This window comes from Orycteropus afer, unplaced genomic scaffold (genome assembly GCF_000298275.1).
Source record: "Orycteropus afer afer isolate SDZICR_OR568_19922 unplaced genomic scaffold, OryAfe1.0 scaffold01094, whole genome shotgun sequence".
In the NCBI taxonomy this organism is placed as follows: Eukaryota; Metazoa; Chordata; class Mammalia; order Tubulidentata; family Orycteropodidae; genus Orycteropus; species Orycteropus afer.
In genome coordinates, this window is record NW_006922681.1 from 167,064 (window position 1) to 183,908 (window position 16,845).

At 36.1% G+C, this 16,845-nt stretch overlaps 1 pseudogene; it reads left to right on the forward strand.

The window, feature by feature from the left end:
- The first annotated feature begins 1,167 nt into the window (after positions 1-1,167).
- LOC103212768 lies at positions 1,168-15,886 on the forward strand (annotated as a pseudogene).
- The last annotated feature ends 959 nt before the right edge of the window (positions 15,887-16,845 follow it).

Genomic DNA, 16,845 nt, shown 5'->3' on the forward strand with positions numbered 1-16,845 from the left:
CTGTGATGGTCTGTTGCTTCCGAGGCATCATGACGTTGTTGTATTTAGATCTCTGTTAACAGTTTATGAAGAGCAGCCAAGCGTGGTTCAGGCTCTTCTTGGTGGCTTTTTATCGTTGGCTACCTGGGGATTCTTACAGAACATACAAATACACTTGTAGAAACATTGTCTGCCAACCCTATACATGGTCTGGGGTACATTTCCCCCTGCATACCTAATCATTCAGCCTGCATACCTAATGTATCCACCTGTATATCCATGTTTGCCTTCACTGACAACACAGTATTGTATGTGCAAAAAGGTTCATCTTTGTTGTCTGTACCTCCCATGTACCACTCTATGTTTTCCTCTTCCTCAATGCCACCATGTTAATCACTCACATTTAGTACATTGCCCTTCTCTTCCCAAAAATCAATACTTTTCTCTACTTATCTAAAAGTGTTCCCTCTCCTCCTTTCCCACCCCTGGTAACCAAAAAAGAAAATTTCCTTCCATATATAAAGCTTTCCTTGACTTTTTACAATAATGGACTAATACATTATTTGTCCTTCTGTGATTTACTTATTTCACTCAGCATAATGTCCTCCAAGTTCATCCATGTCATGGTGTGTTTTGAAAATTCTATGTTATTCTTTACGGTTGCATAGTATTCCATTGTCTGTAGGTACCATTATTTGGTTATCTATTCTTCAGTTTATGGACACTTAGGTTGTTTCCATCTTTTTACTATTGTAAATAGTGCTGCAATGAACTTGGGTGTGTGTTCTTGTCCTGGCTCTCAATTTTTTAGGATATGTACCTGGTAATGGAAGGGCTGAGTCAAATGGTATTTCTAATTCCAACTTTTTAAGCAATCACTGTACTGGGAAAGCTGTAATTTTGAGAGCAGAGAATCTGGTTGACCAGACATAATTCACTGGTATGGCTCTGGCTTCTTTCTGGGCAGAGGAAACTCCTGCCTAGACTCTAGTGAAAAATCACCCTGATACCCTCTTCTGTAACCCCTATAGCACAGGCTTTTCAGTTCACAGAGGTGAGAGATCCTCATCTTAAGTGAGCCCCCTTGGGAGAGGAGGCTGCAGAGTTGTGTCTCTTGTTTCAGTGTTCAGAGAACCTTGTTCTGTTCAGAGAACTTCAGAAAAATTATCTCCATCTCTTAGGCACCCAATGGGTGAGTTTCAGCCCATGACTAAAGCTATTACAGGCGGAGATGTCCTAGGATCTGGCTTTATGAGAGTGAGGCTTTACAGCCATTTGTCTTTTTCTTGACCAAATTCAGTTGAGCCCCATGTCTGGCTGAGTTGATTGTAGAACAAAATAATATGAACTCTTTGACAACTTCAATGTTTTCTCTCTTTATTATGATGCTACTTATAGATCCAGTTGTGAGGATTTTTGTTTTCTTTTTATTGAGGTGTAATTCATACTGTAGACTGTATTCTTCAATCTTCATCAGTAAATGCTTCAAGTTACCCTCACTTTCAGCAAGCAAAGTTGTGTCATCTGCATATTTCAAGTTGTTCATGAGCCTTCCTCCAATTTGATGTCTCATTCTTCTTCATATAGTCCAGCTTCTCATATTGTTTGCTCAGCATACAAATTGAATAAATGCAGTGAAAGGATACACCCCTAACACACTCTCTTCTTGATTTTAAATAGTGCAGCATCCATTTGTTCTGTTTGAACAACAGCCCCCTGGTTTATGTACAGGTTCCTCATGTACAATCAAGTGTTCAGGAATTCCCATTCATTTAAATATTATCCATAATTTTTATGATCTACACAAGTTAATGATTTTGTACAGTCAGTAGAACACAAGTAAACATCTTTCTGGTATACTTTGCTTTCAGCCAGGATCCATCTGACATCAGCAAAGATATCCCTTGTTCCACATCCTCTTATGCATCAGCTTGCATTTCTGGAAGTTCTCTGTCCATATACTGCTGCAACAATTTTTTAATTACTGTCAGTAAAATTTTACTTGCATGTGATACTACTGATATTGTGGGATAATTTTCACATTCTGTGGGATCACCTTTCTTTCATATGGATACAAATATGGATCTCTTCCAGTCAGTTGGCCAGGTAGCTGTCTTCCATATTTCTTAGTATAGACAAGTCAGTTCCTCTAGCACTCACTGTTTGTTGAAACATCTCAATGTATATTCCATCAATTCCATTAATTGGCTTTGTTTTTTTGCCAATTCCTTCAGTGCAGCTTTGACTTCTTCCTTCAATACCATTGGTTCTTGATCATATGCTACCTCCTGAAATAGATGAAATCGACCACTTCCTTTTGGTAAAGTGACTCTGTGTATTTCTTCCATCTTCTTTTGATATCTCCTGCATAATTCAATACCTTGTCCATAGAATCTTTTAATATTGCAACACATGGATTGATTGTTTTTCTTCAGGCCTTTCAGCTTGAGAAAGGCCAAGTGTGTTCCTCCCTTTTTATTTTCTAACTGTAGGTCTTTACACATTTCATTATAATAATTGACTTTGTCTTCTTCAGCTGCTCTTTAAAATTTTCTGTTCAGTTCCTTTATCTTGTAATTTCTTACATTTGCTTTAGCTACTCTTCACTCAAGAGCAAGTTTCAGAGTCCCTCCTGACATCCATGCTGGTCTTTTCTTCCTTTTCTGTCTTTTTAATGACCTTTTTACTTTCTTCATGGATGATGTTCTTTATGTCATCTCCCAATGACTTTGGTCATTGGTGCTCAGTGCATCAAATCTGTTCTTTAGATGGTTTCTAAATTCAGGAGGGATATAATCAAGGTCTTATTTTGGCTCCACTAGACTTGTTTTATTTGTCTTCAACATCAACTTGAACTTGGATATGAGCTGTTGATGATCTGTTACATAATCAGCTCCTGGCCTTGTTGAGCTGAAGATATTGAGTTTCTACATCACCTCTTATTACAGTTGTAGTCAATCTGATTCCTGTGTACTCCATCTGGCAAAGTCCATGTGTATAGCTGCCATTTTTTTTTTTTTTTTTTTTGGCTGAAAAAAAGTATTTGCTATGAATAAGTCATTGGTCTTGCAAAATTCTATCATGTGATCTCTAGCATTATTGCTATCACCAAGGCCAAAATTTCCAAATACCAGTGATTCTTCTTTGTTTCCAACTTTTGCATTCCAATCACCAGTGATAATTAACACATCTTGATTGCAGGTTCTGTCAATCTCAGGCTGCAGAAGTTGGTAAAAATCTTCAACTTCCTCATCTTTAGCTTTGGTGATTGGTGAGTAAACTTGAATAATAATAGTATTAACTGGTCCTTCTTGTGGGTGCATGGATATTATCCTATCACTGATAGCATTATATTCAGAATAGATCTTGAAACATTCTTTGTGATGATGAATGGCACACCATTCTTCTTCAATTTGATATTCCCAGCATAGTAGGTCACATGGTTGTCTGATTCAATATGGCAAAATCCAGTCCATTTCAGCTGATGAGTGCTTAGGATATCAATCTTTATGTGTTCCATTTCATTTTTGACAAGTTCCAATTTTGATTCATACTTCATACATTCCATGTTCTGATTATTAATGGATGTTTGCAGTTGTTCCTTCTTATTTTGGGTCATGCCACACCAGCAAATGGAGGTCCCAAAAGCTTTACTCTATCCACATCATTAAGGTTGGCTCTACTCTGAAGATGTAGCTCTTTCCCGGATGTATTTTGAGTGCTCTCCCACCTGAGGGGTTCATCTTCTAGGACAATATCAGACAATGTTTTAGGGCTATTCATAAAGTTTTCCAGTAATATATATATCAGACAGTGTTTCACTGCTATTCATAACGTTTTCACAGGCCAAATCTTTGAGTAGTGAATGGCCTCTTCCTTCTTCCAATTCTTTCTTATTCTGGAAGTTCTGCTGAAACCTGTCCACCATGGGTATCCCTGCTGGCATTTGAAACCCTGGTAGCATAGCTTCCAGCCTCACAGCAACATACAAACCACCACAGTATGACAAACTGACAGAAAAGTTCATCTCCTTTAGCTGTTCCGAAACTCTCTGCTCACAGCCTAGTTTCCCTTATCTGTTCCTAACTTCCACCAGCTTCCTTCTTGGTTGCCTATAGCTATTACAGGTCACCCTGGCTCACTTCTTGGTCTCCTTGGCTGTTCCAGACCACCACTGGCTTTCTTCATGTTCTCCCAAGAAGATATAACAATTCAAAATATCTATGTACCTAATGCCAGAGCTCCAAAATTTATAAAAGAAACATTAACAGAATTGATAACAGAAATAGACAGTTCTAGAATAATAATACACTATTTCAACACACCACTTTCAATTATGCACAGAACAAGAAAAAATTAACAAAGATACTGAACATCTATATAACACTACTAACCAACTGGACCTTGCAGAGATATAAAGAACACATCACCCAACTTTAGCACAATATATATTCTTCTCTAATGCACATGGAACAATCTCCAGGATAGACTGTATTTTAGACCATAAATAAAGCCTCAGTAAGCTTTAAAAGACTGCAATTAAACAAAGCATCTTTTCCAGCAAAAGCAGAATGAAAAGAGAAATTAAACAGGAAGAATAAGAAAATAAATACATGGAAACTAAATAAAACACTATTAAAAAAAAAAAAAAAAGCTATTGGTTTGTAGAAAAAAAATCAAAAGTGAAATTTAAAAAAATTCTTAGAATCAAACAAGAATGAGAACACAATATGCCCAAAAAGTTGAAATGTAACAAAAGCAGTGCTAAGAGAGAAATCTATACCAATAAATGCACAAATTAAAAAAGAAAAATGGTCCAAAATCAATAGCTTAAACAGCTAACAATTATAAAAGACAGAGAAAAAGAAGGACAAAACTACAAAAAGAAAGAAAAAATCAAGATTAGACAAGAAATAAATGAAATAGAAAACAGAAAAAAAAGAAGTAGAAAGAATCAACAAAATCAGTAAGATTAGAAGTAGAAGTTGGTTCTTTGAGAGGATCAATAAAATTTATAAACCACTGACCAAATTGACAAAGGAAAAAAATAGGAAAATACAAATAACCAAAACAAGATGCGAAATTGGAAACATTTACAACACATGTACCTGAGATAAAGAAGAGCATAAAACAGATTATGAAAAATTTCTCACCAATAAATTTGAAAACCTAACAGAAATTGACAAATTTTTATAAACACACTATCTACATAAACTAACACAAATAGAGGTAGAAAATCTAAACAGACACATAACCAAAATAGAGATTCATGATATCATTAAAAAAAAGAAAAAAGCACTCGCAACAACAACAACAACAAAAAGGTCTAGGCCAGATAGCTTCACTACGGAATTCTACTAAACATTCAGAGAAGAAGTGACATCAATTTTACTCAAATTCTTCCAGAACATAAAAAAGGACGGAATAGTCCCTAAATCATTTTATGAAGCCAGCATCACCCTGATACTAAAGTGAGGTAAATACATCACACACACATAAAAAAAAAAAAAAAAGGCAAACCAATATTCATCATGAATAGAGACATAAAAATTCTCAACAAATTTTTAGTCAAAAGAATTCAACAACATAAAAAAATAGTAATGCATTGTATCAGGTGGGGTGATACCATTGAATGCAATGATAATTCAACATTGAAAAATAAATCACTACCTAAATAAAAATGAGAATAAAAATCACATGATTGTCTCAGTTTATGAAGAAAAGTCATGTAATAAATCTCAGAACCCTTTTCTGATAAAAATCATTGTCATCAAAAAAGGAAAAGAATGGAAATTCCTCAAGGGATCAAATGAAGTATTTCATTGGGTGAATGTGTTGCAAAAGACTTACTCAAAGGGTTAAAAAGCAAAGAGGTCAAGTGAAGACTAAGGTGCACTTGATCCAAGTTATGGTGTTTTCAATCACCTCATATGAATGAGAAAGCTGGACAATAAATACGGAAAGTCAAAGAAGAATTGATGCATTTTAATTATAGTGTTGGCCAAGAATATTAAACTGGAACAAATGGGTTGCCAGAAAAGCAACTTGGATAAACTACAGCAGGAAGACTCCTTAGCAGCAAAGATGGAGTGACTTCATCTACCGTACTTTGGTAATGCTGTCAGGAGGGGTCAGTCCCTGGAGAAGAATATCATGTTTCATAAAGTAGATGGTCAGTGAAGAAGAGGAAGAAGCTCAACAAAATGGATTGAAATAATGGCTGAAACAATGCGTTCAAGCATTGCAACAATTTTGAGGATGGCTCAGGACCAGGCAGTTGTTTCTTTCTGTTGTACATAGGATTGTGGTGGGTTGGAATTGACTCACTGGAGCTTACAAACAGTAACAAGTGCAAAACCAATGGCCAATATTATTCTCAACTGACAAAACCCAAGAGCATTTCCCTTGGAAATCAGAACATGACAAGAATGCCCACTGTCACCACTTCTATTCAACATTGTACTGGAAGTCCTAGCCAGAGCAATAAGGCAAGAAAGAGAAATAAAGATAATCTAAATTGGAAAGGAAGAAGTAAAACTATCTCTATCTGCAGGTTACATGATCCTATACATAGAAAATCCCAAAGATTCTGCAAGAAACTGCTGGATCTAATAGAATGATTCAGCAAAGTGGCAGGATACAAGATCATCATGTAAAAACAAGTGGGGTTCCTTTACACTAACAAGAAGAATCCTGAAAAGGAAATCAAGAAAACAATACCATTTATAATAACTATCAAAAGGATAAAATATGTAAGAATGAACCAAACCAGGGAGAGAAAAGATTTATACAATGAAAAGTATAAAATAATACTGCAAGTCACTAAAAAATATTTACATAAATGGAAGAAACTTTCATGCTCATGGATTGGAATAGTTAAAATTGTTAAAATGTCAATATTATTCAAACTGATCTACAGACATAATGCAATCTTCATCTACCTTAGCCTGCTCTAGAAAAGCAAAACCAGTGAGGAGAGACGAGAGAGAGAGAAAGACAGAGACAGATACAGAGAGACAGAAGGTTTATTTCAAGAAATGATTCACAGACTTGTAAAGGTTGGCAAGTTCCAAGGCCATGAGTAGGACATCAGGCTGGAGGCTTCTCCTAATTCACATAGCTTCTGGAGCTAATGAACCCAAGATTGGCAGGCAATGCATTTGGTTGGTGGCTGAGGGGACTGACGAATCCAAAGTTGGCAGGAAAGTGGGCAAACTGTTGGCACACAGGCTGCTAAGGCAAAAATCCCAAGATCATCAGGAAATATAACAGGCAGTGATGAGACAGATGCAGGATCCAGATCAAGCAAGAAGCCAGAGAGTTTTGTCAGGACATCCATACATATTGAAAGCAGTGCACACACCAGAGAAGACCCCCTTTCAACTGACTGGCTGCTCATATCAGATCTCATAATGGGGAATTACTACATTATAATTGTTAAACCACTGAGCATCACAGCCCAGCCACTTTGACATCCAACCTTAACTATCACACTATCTAAATTCCATTCTTTACTGGAATGGAAAAAACTAATCATCACTTTTATCTGGAAAAGAAAGAGGCCCAAAATAGCTAAAACAACACTGAAGAACAAAGTAGGAGGCCTCACACGTTCCAGTTTCAAGATATATTATACAGCCATAGCAATCAAAACAGCTTGGTACTGCTTCAATGACATATGTACAGATCAATGGAATAGAATTGAGAACTTTGAAGTAAATCTGTCTATCCATAGTCAACTGATTTTCAACAAGTGGTCAAAAAACATTCAAAGCAGAAGTAGTCCTTTTAATAAATGGTGCTGGCAAAACTGGACATGCATTTCCAGAAAAATGAAATGATTCATACTTCACATCACACACAAACACTTACTCAAAAGGGACAAAACTATGGATCCTAATTTTTCTCAGTAATAGATTATAAAATCAACAGCATCATAAATAACAAATCAAATTAGATAACAGGGCCTCATAAAATTAAATTCTTATGCTCTTAAACAGACTTTATCAAAAGAGAGCAAAGGGAAACTACAGACTGGGAAAAAATATTTGGTAATGACCAATCTGATAGGTGTCTCATCTCTAAAATATATAGAAAATTTCAACAGGTCAACAACAAAAAGATAATTAATTAAATTAAAAATAGGTAAAGGACATGAACAGATACTTTATTAAAGAGAACATTCAAAGAACCAACAAACAAAGGAGAGATGTTGGCAATCATCGGCCACTAAACCTAAACCAAACTCTCTGCCAATGAGTTGGTTCCTAATCATAGCAACTCTTTAGGATATAGTAGAACTACTCCATAGGGTTTCTAAGGGTATAAATCCCCATGGAAAAAGACTGCCTCATCTTTGTCCTGCTGGTGGATTTGAACTTCTGACCTTTATGTTAGTGGCTGAATGACTTAACGATTACACCTTAACCACTACTCCTCATTAACCACGGTTGTTGTTTGATACCATTGAGTTGGTTCTGACTCCTAGTGACCTTATGAACAACAGCATGAAAAACTGTCTGGTTCTATGACATCCTCACACTATTTGCAATGCTGAGCCCATCATGGCAGCCTCTGGATCAATCCTTCTTGTTAAGGGTCTTTCCCTTTTCACTGATCCTCAGATATACCAAGCATGATACCCTTCTCCAGAGATTTGTACCTTTTGACAACATGACCAAAATATATGAGACAAAGTCTGACCATTCTTGCTTCTAGTTTGGTATGTAGTGTCTGGGGTCTTAAAAGCTTGTGAGTGGCCATCTGAGATAAAACTATTTGTCTGCACTTGTCTGGAGAAAAAAGAAAGAAGGAAACCAAAAAAGAAACTAGTCCATAAGACAAATAGCTTACATGAACCACAGCCTCATTTGTCCTAAGACCAGAAAAACTAGAATGACGCCCAGCTACACTACCAAGTATTCTAACCAGGGACAGAGTAGATGGTCCTGGATAGAATGGGAGAAAACTGTAGAACAAAACCAATTTAAAAAAAAAAAAAAAAAAAGACAAGACTTACTGGATTGGAAGAAACTAGGGAAACTCTCAAGACTATTGCCCTGAAATAACATTTAAACTTTGAATTGAGACTAATCCTGAGGTCATTTTTGAGGTAAACAGAATTGGCCCATAAAATAAGCAACATCAAATGTAAGTACTGTGCATATATCATCATGTAAGGCCTAAATGGTCAACATTTATCCATGTGTTCTTTAGTTTCACATATGAAAACATAAAATAATTTTGCAATTGTTATTCCATCTCTGTCCTTTATTGAACATATGCCCAAAGATGGAAGGCAAAGGGGATCAGGTGGGAAAGAAAGATCAATGGAAAGAGAATGACCAGAATGGAAATAATGAAAATGTAGACAAAACATAGAAAAAGTAACCAATGTCACTGAATAATATGTATTGAACTGTTAAATGGGACCTTAATTTGCTCTCTAAGCTTTTACCAAAAGCACAATAAAATACTATCAAATAAAAAAAAAAGAAAAAGGAATATGAGAAGTCAGCCACAAATTATAGAGCATATGGAATTATAACTACAATATATAGAGGACCTTTATGACTCAATAATAAGAAGACAAATGCCAAACAAAAAAGGAGCAAAAGGGTTGAACAGACACTTTACAAAAGAAGATAAATGAAAGCACAAGAAGTGCATGAAAAAGTCCTCAATATCCTTTGTCATCTCAAACTCACTGCCGTCGAGTCAGACCCGACTCATAGTGACCCCTCCTTGGTTTTCTGAGGGGGTATCCCTATGGAAATAGATCTCTCAATCTTCCTTCAGAACTGCCTTCTGGTTAATAGTCAAATGCCTTAAATACTATGCTACCATGAAAAATTAAAACCACCATTAGATACCACAACACACCTAACTGTTGTTTTTCTTCTCAGGTGCCATCAACTTGGCTCCAACTCAGAGTTACCTTTTTTTGGTGACCCTTTACTTTACAAAGAATGATATCCTTCTCCAGGGAATGGTCCCTTCTGACAACATGACCAAAGTAGGTGAGATGATGTCTGGCCACTCTCATTTCTAAGAAGCATTCCAGCAGCACTTCTTCCAGGACAGATTTATTCATTCCTCTGGCAGTCCATGGTATTTTTGGTATGCTTTGCCAACACCACAATTCAAAAGGCAGCCTTTGGAGCCCTGAGATACAGAGATAAGGGACAGACGGATTTGGAAAGTAATGAGAAACTCAAATCAGATACTGAGTAAAGTATTGCTTAGGGCATATATTCAATAAAGGACAGAGATGGAATACCAATTGCAAAATTATTTTATGTTTTCATATGTGAAACTAAAGAACACAATTTCAGAGTGGCTTCAAAGGATGATCCTATACAATTTGATCAAATTCCTCATAGGGAGTGAAGGATAGAAATGAGACCCTGGTTGATCATACCACATTTTGCCTCTTCTGAACTGATACAAATCTCTCATCAAAGTGTAGTTTAATCTCTATTTCCAGAACTAAGTAATGAATATGAATCTTTAATTCCCTCCACACACACTATATTTTCACAAGGAGCTCTGGTATCATAATGCCTAAGGCCCCTGACTGCTAACCAGAAAGCTGGTGGTTCAAACCCACCAGCCACTCCTCAGAAGGAAGATGGGGCAATCTACTTCCATAGTGATACTGCCTTGGAAACCTAAGGAGGGGTCACTATGATTTGGGTCTGACTCGACAGCACATAACAACAACAACATATTTTCACATAAGCAAGATTAAGTATATATAGAGAGATATGTTTGGTATGTATCAAATCAACAAGTTGATCCTTAAATTGACATTACTTAAAGCCATTTGATTTAACCTCAAAATCTCAAAAGCTGTCTATCTCTAATTGATGCTGTTTGGTTTACCTGTGTTTTGGGAATCATGTCTCTCAGGTTAGAAGTCTGGAAAAATACCCTAATGACAAAAAAAGTCCTTTAAGTTTAATGGAAAAATTTAATTTTTCCTTGAGACTAATTACATGATTATTGTCATTGGTAGAGAGAGTATCCCAGATGTTCATAATTTATGCCCAAATATTTAAAGACCAATGTTTTTATTCTAAATTCTCCTAAAACACATATCAATTGGCCAATGAGCCCCTAGTAAACCATTGTCAGTGAACTCAAAATATAAGAAATGATTTTTAATTTATTTATATTAAAGTATTACTATACAGCAATATACAGAATTTTTCATTGTTTTTTAGGTTTTATCCACTTGACTTTTCTCTAAATGAATATATCATGGAAAGTCATAATGAGACACAATACTCTTGATAATTCACACCTATTCTAAGCTCAAAAGTACCATTGTTTCATCAACAAATACACAAGTAAGGCCATAAACAACTTTGTAAAACAATTGTGGAATGGAAAAAAATATGTATTTCTAAATTAGTTTAATAATTTATATTTCAAAGAAAACCTGAGTTTTCACTCAGTAGTATTATTCTGACATAATGCCTTCTATGGAAGTGTTGATTACTGAAAACAGTATCCATTTGTCCAAATTCCACATAGTATGAATTTTTGGTTGAATCACCACTGTTGTTGTTGTTATGTGCCGTCGAGTCGGCCCCGACTCATAGCGACCCCTCCTTGGGTTTCCGAGGCAGTATCACTATGGAAGTAGGATTGCCCAACCTTCCTTCCGAGGAGTGGCTTGTGGGTTTGAACCGCCAGCTTTCTGGTTAGCAGTCAAGTGCCCTTAGGCACTATGCTACCAGATCACCACTAGGTAGTCTTAAAATAATGGTATAAGGCAATATATTAATATTTATACAAAATCTTCTCAAAATACTATAATTCTGAAAGATTAGATTAACATTAACCTACACACACACACACACACACACAAAAAAAATACCCACTCCCATTGAGTTGTTTCCAAATCATAACAACCCCCAGTTGGTCTCCAAGACTTTAAATCTTTATTGAAATAGATTGCCTGATCTTCCTCACATGGAGCAGCTGGTTGGTTTAAATAACCAATCTTCTGGTTAGCAACCAAATGCCTTACCCACTACGTCACAAGAGCTCCTAAGGTAAGTGTATTTCATTCATTTTCTCACTATCCTCTAGTGATAAGACTCCAAGTAACTTAATTATAATATAAGATAAAAAATACACATTACATTCAGCATAAGTAATGAAAGTAACATATTAAAACCAAAAACCAAACCAAACTCGCTGCCATCAAGTTAATTCCAACTCATAGCAACCCTCCTTGGGTTTCCAAGGCAGTAAATCTTTATGGAGTAGATTGCCCAGTCTGCCTTCCAAGGAGTGGCTAGTGGGTTTGAACCACCAGTGTTCTGGTTAGCGGTCAAGTGCATTAGGCACTATGCCACCTGAGCTCCACCATATAAAAAGTTACCAAAAAACATTTTTGAAACAACCTATTTTGAACAATCATTATAGACTCTTCTTCAAAGTTGTCCATCTGAAATATGCTGAGTTAAAAGACTTCAAGCAGTTTCAAAAGTAGTACTGGAAGAAAAGAAAGATGACTCTATTATTCTTTAAAAGTCCATGCTTCCGGCAATTATGGTAAATACTATAACATATATAATCCTGAAAAAACAATGTAGCACCATAATTTGTGATTGAATACACAAGTAAATATGTATTTAATATAAGTGTGGAAAGACATACAGAAGTACATCTGCATGTACATATAGATATAGCTGTGAGTATTTCTATATACATATTTACATGTATTGCCTGCATGTTCAAACATATAATAGAGCACATAGGGGGCACAGTTTGGAAAGCTCTTAGATATATCCAAACACCTTGTGAAAACTTGGTGTTGAAAGATAAGGACATTAGTCTTGAGGGACATCTAGGTTAATTGCCATAAAATTGTTCATAAAAATAATGTTCTATATCCTGGTTTGGTGAGAAGCATCTGGTTTCCTAAAAGCTTTTGTACGACCATCTAAGACACAGCTATTGTTTTCCTACCATCTGGAACAAAGGACAGTGAACTACCAATTGCTTTGACCAGCGACACAACAGAAGGTCTCAGTTAGAATGGGAGAAAAACGTAGAACAAAATTCAAGTTTACTAATATGACCAGAGTTACTGGACTTATGGAGACTGGAGGAACCCCTAAAATTATTACCCTAAGACACACTTCTAACTTAGAGTGGGAGCCACTCCTGAAGGTCACCTTTTAGCCACATGATAAATTGGTTCTAAAATTAAAAATAACACCATGAACCATGTGCTTCTTAGGACAATAAACTGTATGAGATCAAAAAGGCAACGTTTGCCCAAAAGCAAAAAATTAGAAGGTAGGGAGGGAAAGGAAACTGGGTGAAAGGAAACTGGGAACCCAGGGTTGAAATGAGAAGTGTGCTGGCACATGGTGGGGACTGCAACCAATGTTACAGTTCAATTTCTGTATAAATTATAGAATGGGAAACTAATATGATGTGTAAACTTTCACCTATAGCACAAGAAAGTGTTCAAAAAAATGAATTAATAAAAAAAATTTTGAAAGCATGTTTTCATGTGCTTATTGATCACTTTTACATTTTTCTTACCAAATTAGAAATGTCAGCTTAGATCTTCTGCCTATTTAAAACATTTGGTTAGTTATCTTTTTATTTAGTTGCAAAAGTTGTTTCTATGTTTTCCACACAGACTGCTAATCAGATACTTGATTTGCAAATATATTCTGCCATTCTGAAGGAAGAAAAAGTATGCTTTTTTTTGCATATGGAATACTGAAATATTATGATTGTGAAACTACAATAAGGAGCTCTTTTAGCCTAGTGGTGGAAACATTCAGCTGCTAATCAGAAGACTGGCAGTTCAAATTCACCAGCTGCTCCTTGGGAGAAAGATGAGGTGGTCTACTTCCATAAAGATTTACAGACTTGGAAAGCTTACTGGGTAGTTCTACTCAATACAAATGCATCACTATGTGTTAGATCAACTCATTTGGAGTGGGTTTTTGGAAACTACAATAAGCATACAAGAAAATTGGGTCATCATTGAACTCCAGTAAAAATGATGGATTAGGAGTCTATAATATATATGCAAAATTCAATAACCAAATAAATGTGGAACTTACAAGGGATTCACCAAATATGAGGAAATTAGTTTCTGAAGATATTTGAGAGAACACTAGAAAAATTATTTACCGTGAAAACTGACTACTGTGTAAGGAAATTTGATCACCAAAACTCATAATGTTAGACATATATGAAGAGATACTTAAAATTAGAGATAGGAGGTATGAGGATAAATATATTGTTAAGAGTTATAACTTCTTGGATGACTTCACATACTAAGAAAGGAAAGGATCCAAAAAATGTTGAGACAAATATAAAATTATATCCAAATTAATTTATTTAGAAAATCTAAAATGTTCTCTATTTCAACCCTGCCTTAAAGGATGAGTAAGTCTTTCATTTACATTTCCTTTGGTGACCTTATATGTTAAGGGGTACTAAGATAGAGAAATCATTTTTAAAACCTACTGTAGCATAGTGGCTAAGACACTTGCCTGCTAACCAGACGGCTGGCGGTTCAAACCCACCAGCCACTCCTCAGAAGGAAGGTTGGGCAATCCTACTTCCGTAGTGATACTGCCTCGGAAACCCAAGGAGGGGTCGCTATGAGTCGGGGCTGACTCGACGGCACATAACAACAACAACAACAACAATAACTGTGATATGTGGGGTTCTCAAATGACAACATGTAAAATGTTTAAAGGGCAATAATTTCCAAACATAGATCCCACTTGGATAGCATCTAAAACTTATATTTTCCTTGAGAGAAAAAAATAATAATAATTAAATGGACTTTTACTTTTGGAAGTGCCACATTATTTATACTGACTATGAATTTGTATAGGAGCTCTGGTAGCATAGTGCCTAAGGCACTTGACTGCTAAGCCACTTCTCAGAAGGAAGATTGGGCAGTCTACTTCCATAGTGATACCACCTCGGAAACCCAAGGAGGGTTCGGTATGAGTCGGGTCTGACTTGATGGCATATAACAACAACAAAAACAATGAATTTGTACATTAACATTAGATAATTCATGCAAAAAATTATTTTCCATCCAGAACATGTTCACAGGTATTCCAGAGAATCTCTGCATGTACATTCAGTGATAGTTTTTTTCTCACAAGATGTGACCTGCTATGTAGGTGCCAGTTTTCAGGAGACATTACATGATGATTAAAGAAGAGGTTCTTTATTTTTGTGCCTGGAGGAATGAGAAAAGTGAAAAGGAAGACACTAGTTTAGAATTTAATTTCTCTACAGTTTCTGTCTCGGCAGAGAAGTAAGGAATGGCTAAAGAGTGTCAGTCTTAGAAAACTGAGTTTATCCTCACAGGATTTACAGACCACAGAGGTCTAAGTCCCTTATTTTTGTGGTGCTCTTTATTATCCATCTAATCACCGTGTTGGGTAATCTTTAGTTTGTCGCATTGATTTCAAGGACCGCTGTATTCTCACACCAATGTACATCTTTCTGGGCAACCTGGCTCTGATGGATTCCTGCTGTTCCTGTGCCATTACCCCCAAGATGTTACAGAACTTCTTTTCTGAGGACAGAACGATTTTCCACTATGAATGCATGGCACAATTTTATTTTCTCTGCCTTACTGAAACTGGAGTGCTTTCTCTTGCAGGCAATGGCCTATGATCACTATGTGGCAATTTGTACTCCACTGCAGTACCACACCATGATGTCAAGGCTACTCTGCATTAAAATGTCAATAAGGGCCTATGTAGCAGGGAACCTGCATTCAATTATTCATATAGCACTTCTGTTAAAATTAACTTTCTGTGTATTTAATCAAATCATTCATGATATTTTTACATTATATAGACTCTCCTGTGTTGACCCTTTATCAGTGAGCTGATGGTACTTATACCAGTTGCTCTCTTTTATACTCTGGTAATTCCTTTATCTATACTCTAAGAAATAAGGAAGTGATCAATGCTGTGTAAAGAATCATGAAGAAGAGAAAATCTCACAACTTTCTGAAATAAATATCATCCTCTGTGACAAACTGATTTTAAGAAGATGAATTTCTTTCAAAGTCATGGATTGAGAAAATTGAAAATAGCCACTTTGCATATTAAATATTAAATCACTAAACTGTGATGATTTTTAAGTCAGATAATGTATAAGTGGTTAAATAAGTTCAGAAAGGTGGGATTCTGATAACATATATTTCCAAATCTAAACTACTAGGGTCTCTTGAATGGATTATGTTAAGGTCACAAATTTTGTCAAAGTGGAATGAGCTACAAATTTTAACATAAGTAAAATGTTAAAAAAAATGAATTAACTAAAAAAAAAAAATCTTGAAAGCATATTTCCATGTGTTGATTGGCCATTTGTACATTTTCTTTAGAGAAATAGAAATGTCAGATTAAATCTGCTCCCTATTTAAAATATTGGGTTAAAGACAGCTGAAAAATGACATCTCATTAGTAGTCCCCATGCTAACTCCCTCTAGAATCTTAGTGCTTGAAAAACTAGGTGCAGCAGTTTGAAATAGGGATTCTGGTGCTCTGAACAGCTCATCAAGTCATAGTAAGCTAAACTAGGGGGAGTAGGAATAGAAAGGAGAAAGGGACAGGGGAAAATAATAGAAACAGGGAAACTGGCCCTGTAGAGCACCGACATGCAGGTGAGAAAAGCCATCAGAGACCTCCCTGGTGGAATGCTGACCAGCAAATGAGTAAGGCCTCGGGGTATTCCCTGGGTAGTGGAGAGAACACACCACTCCAGAGAAGTAGTGGCCACTACACTAATCTACTGTCAGCATGTGCTTTTATTGGTAAACTTGGACTGTTGGGTAGGAGCAGAGAT